This window comes from Marmota marmota, unplaced genomic scaffold (assembly GCF_001458135.2).
Source record: "Marmota marmota marmota unplaced genomic scaffold, marMar, whole genome shotgun sequence".
NCBI lineage: Eukaryota > Metazoa > Chordata > Mammalia > Rodentia > Sciuridae > Marmota > Marmota marmota.
This window is the reverse complement of record NW_025999870.1, coordinates 1,997,520-2,005,201: the sequence shown is the minus strand read 5'-3', so window position 1 is coordinate 2,005,201 and position 7,682 is coordinate 1,997,520. Positions and strand designations below refer to the sequence as shown.

At 41.7% G+C, this 7,682-nt stretch overlaps 1 pseudogene; it reads right to left on the bottom strand.

Moving 5' to 3' along the window:
- Nucleotides 1–1,532: 1,532 nt before the first annotated feature.
- Nucleotides 1,533–4,855, bottom strand: LOC107159497 (annotated as a pseudogene).
- Between the last annotated feature and the right edge of the window lie 2,827 nt (nt 4,856–7,682).

Sequence of the window (7,682 nt, the reverse complement as noted above, 5' to 3'; positions counted from 1 at the left end):
CAGTGATATTAGAATTGTGCTCATGGATTGTGGTGGTCCAAAATAATTCCACGGATGGGAAATCATACCAAGGACCCCATAGATCACTGTTTGATGGAAAAAGAGGTATCTGCAAGGGGGCCCTAGCAGTACATGTTAGGCAAGGGTAGATCAGGGGTCTGCAATCCCCAAAACACCAGCATAAGGTCCTGCTTTGGGAATAATATTCTGGGCTCTAAGCAGAAACAAAAAGAACTACTTAGATGAGCCCCACTTGGGAGTTTATTATTGATCTGCAGCAGCAAGAGCATCCATGTGGCTTTGGAACTCTGTTTAGCAAAGGGTAGGTCTGTCTGCCTCTGTAGCTCTCTGGGGGCAACCACCAAATATGCACCAGTAGAGAATGGTCAGTGGGGAGGAAGAAGGACTTACTTAGTGGGGACAGGAGACTTCCTTCTCATGGTGCTAATGGGAGCAAGTGGTTATGTGCAGAAAGAAAAGACGACGTGAACATATTTGCATCCTGAAGTGGTGATGGGTGTAATATTAGTGCAGTGAAAAAAAAATCCATTAAATGGAGGCAAATCCAAGGTGAGAGGGCTCAAATTTCAATGTGCTACTCCTCCCAATTCAATTTGTACACAAATACCTGGTCTACTGGTCTACTGGACTGATTGCCTTAGTTCAGAAGTACAGATGCAAGAAGTAGACTCTGATCAGTAGGTTTGGAGTGGGGCCTTAGATTCTGCCTGCCTTTCTTTCTTTCTTTCTTTCTTTCTTTCTTTCTTTCTTTCTTTCTTTCTTTCTTTCTTTCTTTCTTTTCTTCCTTCCTTCCTTCCTTCTCAGATTGTGTTCAGTAGACATTTACTGAATAGAGCAATTATTGCTTATTCTTCTTCCCAATTATCCAGTACAATGCTTTGCCCATGATAAGGACTCAATAAATATTTGCTGAACATACTGACTATGAAAGGTGAGAAGAGATGGGCCCCTGTCAGATGGATGTCAAGTATAATTGGAATTTTACCTGGCAAAGACAGAGAGTGGTTAAAGAAGATGTAAACTGCATGTGGTTTACAAGTAAATAAACTCAGATGTCAACAAATCAAACAATCAGACAGCACTGGCACCAGAATAAACAAGGCCAAGACATGCCCATAAAGGTGTAAATAAAACTGACTTTTAAGAGATAACCAAACAAGAGTTTATATTAGACCAATTCCATTTGAGACCAACCAATGGAGGCATTGTAAGAGAATATGACTGTCTTCCTTGATATTCAGATATCTAGTTTCCAACAATATATTATGGACCTGTTATCCATGAATCAATAGAAGCTGGTTCACATTTAGGGATTAGTTTCCACACGTCCAAAGTTGAATTTCCTTTTATTTGTCCTAAAATGCTTACTTTTAAACTCAAAGGAACTTCAATTGTTCCCTGTAGTTTTGGATAATTCTTTTCAGACTAGAGTCAAAATAGTCATACAGTATTCATACTGATGGGTGACCGCTCACCCACCCTTTGGCCTTTCTTTGGTCCTTTTCCCATTCTCAGATCTTTCTTGAAGTGCAGTAAGCAGAACTGTACTGGGTATACCAGCTGCAGTTTGGTCTATTATTGTCAGAATGGCTTTTGCTATGGCTGTAGACTTCCAGTCAAGTCTTCTGTTCCTAGGGCTATGAGATCTATATTTGTAATCAAAGACCAATTTCTTAATCTCCTCTTTTCCCAACTTCAGCTTCTAGAAGGTCTGTGTCTGTCATCATCATAGAATCCACATTCTCCCCTTTAGGCTTTCATTTGATTTGGTATCTTTCAATCCCCCTGTGCAAACTGTATTTCGATTTGACACCCACAAATCCATTTTCTGACCAAATTATGTCAAGCAGCTTCAGCATCACCAACATCCTCATACTGAACATAAGCAAATCCTCTTGGGTGTCAAGTGTAGAAATCGAGTGGAACAGACCCATCAACTCCAGGACCCTAAGGACCAAATTCACGCCGTAAATCTTCAGAGCTGGTGTGGTAGGCTGCGTTCCCGACAAACAGAGATGTGTTGGGGGATGCTCGAGTAGCAGGACATGAGTCTTCACCGGGGTCTCCAAAGGTGGCTTCTTAGAGATTCTGCATGTCTAATTAGCTTTCAGGGGATGCTCAGGCTGTAGACTCTGAACTGCACTTTAGCAGCTGGGGGTTTTGAGCAGAGCAGGCTCTGTGGACCTGTGGCCTGCACAGTAACTCAGAGCTCCATGCTGAAAAAGGGCCTCTGGTTTCATGCTCTGTGGTTGCTATTTCAAAATTTCAAGTAACTTTTGAGCCAAGACCCCTCACCTTTTCATTTTGCACTGGGCTCTGCAAGCTGTACCTGATCCTGGCTTAGTGTCAGAGCTGGGTTCAAGTCTTGGTTCTGCCCCTCACTGCCGCAGTCTGGCTGGGCACAATTCAGGAGCCACTTGTCAAGCAGAAACGAACTTTATTTTTAGAACACACAGGCTGCACCACAGGAGCTCTTCAGGAATTCCCTCAGAGCCCAACTGCCACCATCGGCTTCCCACAAGCCTCTCACTTCCCCCCACTCCTCCTGCTCTTGAGGCCTATTGGCTGAGTCACATGGGCGAGCCAAAAAAAGTCCCCCAATGAGCAGCTCTGTGGTCTGAAAGGGCGGAGAAACAGCCCAATGAGCATCACCGCAGAGGAGCCAATCAGTTGGCAGCTGGAAGTTTGCTGGGGCCAGTTGTGAGCCAATCATCAGCTGGCAGCTGGAAGTTTGCTGGGGCCCCTTGGGCTGTGGCTCTCAACACCTCACAAATGTGATGTGCTAGAGAAAAGGTCCTTAGTTCCCATGTATCTCATTTCCTTTGATCATAAATAAGGCAAATTGTTCCTGCGGAAGTCTACATGAGATGACAAGCAGCCACTGATATCACCCCAGCAGATACTGTCCTCATTTCCAGCAATTGCTACCGACTGCTAATTTGTGCCAATACTACACTATTATCATTACTATTTTTTTTTCTACTTAATTCTTAATAATAATTTCCTCTTTAATCTCATTTAATTGGTATTAAAGCCTTGCGGTTACTTTTGTTTTAACCATGGTCTGGCGCCATTGGACTCTTAACGGAAATGGGAGGGACTTTTCAAAGAGAAACTATGTGTACCCTGAGGGCCAGCCATTTCCTTAGAACAGCATTCATCCTCTGTTCTTTCTAGATGTGTGCCTCAAATCTGTGCCATACTGGTCATACCATCAGATGTCATAAATTTCCCTTGAAATATGCTGCCTGCAGATTGAGCCTTCTCTGGCTAGGTAAATACAGAAGGTCCCAGAGTCTAAGTGAGAGGGTATAAGTCAGAACCTAGAAACTCCAAATGAATGAATAAATAAAATTGTGTGTGATAAATTATTTTTTTTCCTTTTACAAAACAGAAATGAATACAAAATAAAGCATAAATCAGATGTTGTGGTGCACACCTGTAATCCCAGAGACTCATGAGGCTGGGACAGGAAGATCACAAGTGAGAGGCCAGACTTATCAACTTAGTAAGACTTGGTCTCAAAGTAAAATAAATAATTGAATATAAAAAATAAAGCTTAAGAAGAGTGAAATCAAAAGTGCAAAGAACTTTTGTCAACAATATGCTGAGGAACCATGCATGGATGAACTCAATGTCTGGCTATAATTTCACCCAATTCTTTTTTGATTCTGATGTTTTTGGAGCGATTCTCCTGTGGAAAAGCACCAAGCACCCATTCTTCTCAAGTGCTGCCCTCGGTGTAGTGAATAGGATGGCGTGAGTGATTCTGTCATCTCAAACACTTTCATGAAGAACAACAAATCTGGAGGGAAGCAAAGTTGTTCACAATCTTGGCTGTATCTTGGAATCACTTGGGGGCACTTATGAAACATACCCCTGATTGGAGTGTACCTAAAGATTTTCATTGATTGGGAAAAATCCGTCCGATATTATCCCTCTTTAGAATCTTCTCTGCTGGGTACAAAGTACAGCCAAGTTTTTAACCGACAAAAGTATAATAACCTGAGCCAATATGTGATCTTCAGAGCTTGGTTACAAAGAGCACAAAGGATGGACTCACTGCCTCGGTTCAAATCCCCAGATAGTCCCTTACTGCCTGTGTGACTGTCAATTTACCTAACTTCTCTGTGCTACAGAGTTTCTTCCTTATTTAAATGGGGGGGGGGGTAAGATTGCCTCCTTCATAGGGCAATTGAGAGAATTAAATGAGTTTTTATCTTTAAAGCACTTCAGACAACGTCTGGCACATAGTAAGCACTGGCAAGCTTTTGATGGTTAAATATGCTTTACACACGGTAAAACGTAATATGTGATTTATAAGGAAGACATACAATTATCTTAAGATATTTTGCTAATTATTTAGATTAAATGATTTAAGCAATTTGTGCAGTTTAGCTTATTTTCTGATTCTAATTTTGATGACTTTCTTTGAGCTAGTTTTCCTCCTCCCTCTGATTCCCAAATTGCCTGTATTAGGGGAGAGAGAGAGAGAGAGAGAGAGAGAGAGAGAAATGTCAAATGTTCTTTGAACCTCCTGGCAGATTTTATTGCTAACAAGTCCGTCCAATTAGAGCTAATTAGCAAATGTATATTTTTCTTTTGCACAGTAGTGTATAGAAGAGCTCCTCTTCATTAGCAAGGCTTAAGTTGCAAAGTATTGAGATCCTTGCAGACAAACCCACAGCAGTGGGAGCCACAGGATGATGCAGTTGGAATGCAGTTCCTGCATCTGGATGGGGCTCTGGGGGGAGCCTGTAAACACTGGGATCAAGTTAGTTACTTCAGAGTAGCAGTTCTCAAAGTGTGGTCTCTGGACTAGCAGCATCAGCATTCCCTCGGAATTTGTTAGAAATGCATATATGGGGCCCCGCCCCAGGCCTACTGAATCAGAAAGTTTTGAGGTAGGGCTCAGAATTCTGTTTGACGCCCCTGTTGCTAAAGTTTGACAATCTACACTCTAGAATATTTTCTTCAAATCTAAAAGTAATCACTTCTGTTTTTCAAGTAAGCTTTTAAAAATTGTGGCATAAATCAGAACTATTTTAACTTCAATTAAAAATATCAGTTGATGATTCATTTGACATATTTTGGAAATTTCTAGTTACTTTATCATCAGGCAAGTTCTGTCTTCTATCCAGAGTCTGTAGACTCTGAGAACAAATTGATAAAATCATAGGCTTAGAATGGAGGTTCATAGTGAGTGAGTGGAGGAAGTATCTTGATTAAGAATCCAACTTGTGCCAGGTGCAGCGGTGCATGCCTGTAATCCCAGTAACTTGCAAATTCAAGGCCAGCCTGGGCAATTTAGTGAGACATGCTGTCTCAAAATTTAAGAAAAGAAAAAAAAATTGGCTGAAGTTGTTGTTCAGTGGTAGAGCTCTCCTGGATTCAATCCCTACTGCCACACACACACACACACACACACACACACACACAAACGCCCAACTTTGGGGGGCAGACTGTCTGGGTATGAAATCTGTCTGAAGCACATCCTTGCTTGCATCTTACTTAAGTTACTCTCTTTAGGTCTCTGGGTCTTCATCTTTAATATGGGCATAAGAACCAGGGATGTTATGGAATCAATATTTACCCATCCCTGAGGATAAACCGTGCACATCTTTTCCTAACTGGACACTCAATGCTATAGTACTGTCAGGTTGAAATGGGCCGTAGTGTGAGTATTTTCACTAGGGAAGTTAGCAAAAGCTGCAGAGCAGGGCTGTTTTTTCTCTTTACATATGTCTACACATTCACTTATGGAAATCTGAAATTCTGCATTGAGAATAACTATTTCTCCACGTTTGTTGATAGCATAAATTAAAATGACTAGTGTCACTATGTCATTGACTGGAACATAAGAGGAGGAGTTAAATCAATGGTGCCACACATACACACACATAAAAAAAAAAGCCCAACATTTGGGGGCAGACTGCCTGGGTATGAAATCTGGCTCTAGCACTAGCACATCATTGCTTGCATCTTACTAAATCAATGGGAGATGCTGATTTTAATAGTAGAAATAGTCACAGCCATAGTCCCATAGTCTCTCTCTCTCTCTCTCTCTCTCTCTCTCTCTCTCTCTCTCTCTATATATATATATATATATATATATATATATATAGATATACAATTTTGGGGATTGAATTCAGGGACCTGGCATGCTAGACAATTGCTCTATCACTGAGTTATACCCCAGCCCCCTCTTTCTCTTTACTCAGACTTTAGAGTCAGGTTCTAACTCCACTTCTGTGGACTTTGGGCCAGTTTACTTACCATTCTTTACCTGGACTTCAACTTTTTACAGAGGGATGTGCAGTGTCAATTCCCTGTTTTTCTCTGCTCCCTGAAGAATCCACTTAACCTCCCTGAATATTCCAACATTTTTTCCTATGGCAATTTCAATAAGAACATCCATGAGCACACACACAAAACTTCCAAACAAAACCATCCTATAATTTTACTTGGCCTATTTGGATCTGACATCATAACTTCTAGTTCTTAGCTCTTGAGCCCATAGTTCACATTAAGGCAGACCTCATCTGACAGCTGGGAGCTCCCCTCCACTCCAGGGCCTTACTAGAGTCATTTTCTGGACTTTGTTCTCATTTCTGTTCAAGTGACTTCTGTTTCAAAGTAACTGAGGTAAACCAGAAGTCAAAAAGAGGAGAAATTCTCTTTCCCTTCAAATTAAGTAAAGGAAAACCATAGGATCTAAAATTCCAAAAAACTGAGCCAATTATGAACTACAAAGACCTGGATATGTTCCCCAAATATCCAGAAGTCAAAGAGAATTTCCAGGCATGTCAGATCTGGAAGGGACCTTCAATGTGATCTCATATAATACTATCCTTTAGCAGATGAGGAAAGGGATGCCTGAGACCCTTTAAGTCACCTGCCCAAGGGCACACAGCTGGCTGGAGTCTCCAGCAGAAGCGAGGCTTGGGTGTTTTTCCATTGCATTACAGTGTGGAGGATGCTAATCCATTTTTCAAACCCCAGGGTATCAGCATCAAAGCAAATTCAATCTGACCTCAGGGGTTATCTTTTGTAAACATCTACTAATTGGTTTTGCCAGCCAGGGACCTTTATGGTCTTTCTGTCTAATTTCCCTTGTTCAGTGCATTTCTTCCTCTATAAAAATATCCATCTTTCCTCCCTGTCACATAGATGCACTCTCAGGACACTTCCTTTCGGCTCCTCCCTCCACAGAGGACATAAAGCTGTCAGCTCCACCGGTGACAAGAGCCAGGCACACAGCTAGTCTTTTGTCTCTTTCAAAGAGGAACTTCTGTGGGTGTGCCACAGGATGGCTCTCACTGGAAGTTCAGGACCCACAGCAGGGACATGGTGCTGATTCTGTTGGTCTTATAGGGGTGGGATCCTTCTCAGAATGGACCACAACTCCCTCTGCTGCTTATTCTTATATCTAGGTCTGTGTTCCAGAAGGCAATTGGTGAGAAATTCTCAGGCCCTTCCAACAATTTTCGAAATAAGTTGGAACAGTAATTTGCCATTCTGGGACGACTTTATGTCCGTATAAAACTGTTCACCTCCCAAGAAATTAACACTGGGCTAAGATGGCCTCCTATTAGTGTGAGTGGATTCCCCTTCCTTTGGGTGAATGAAAATTATTATATTTTTTAAATTAAAGCAATGCG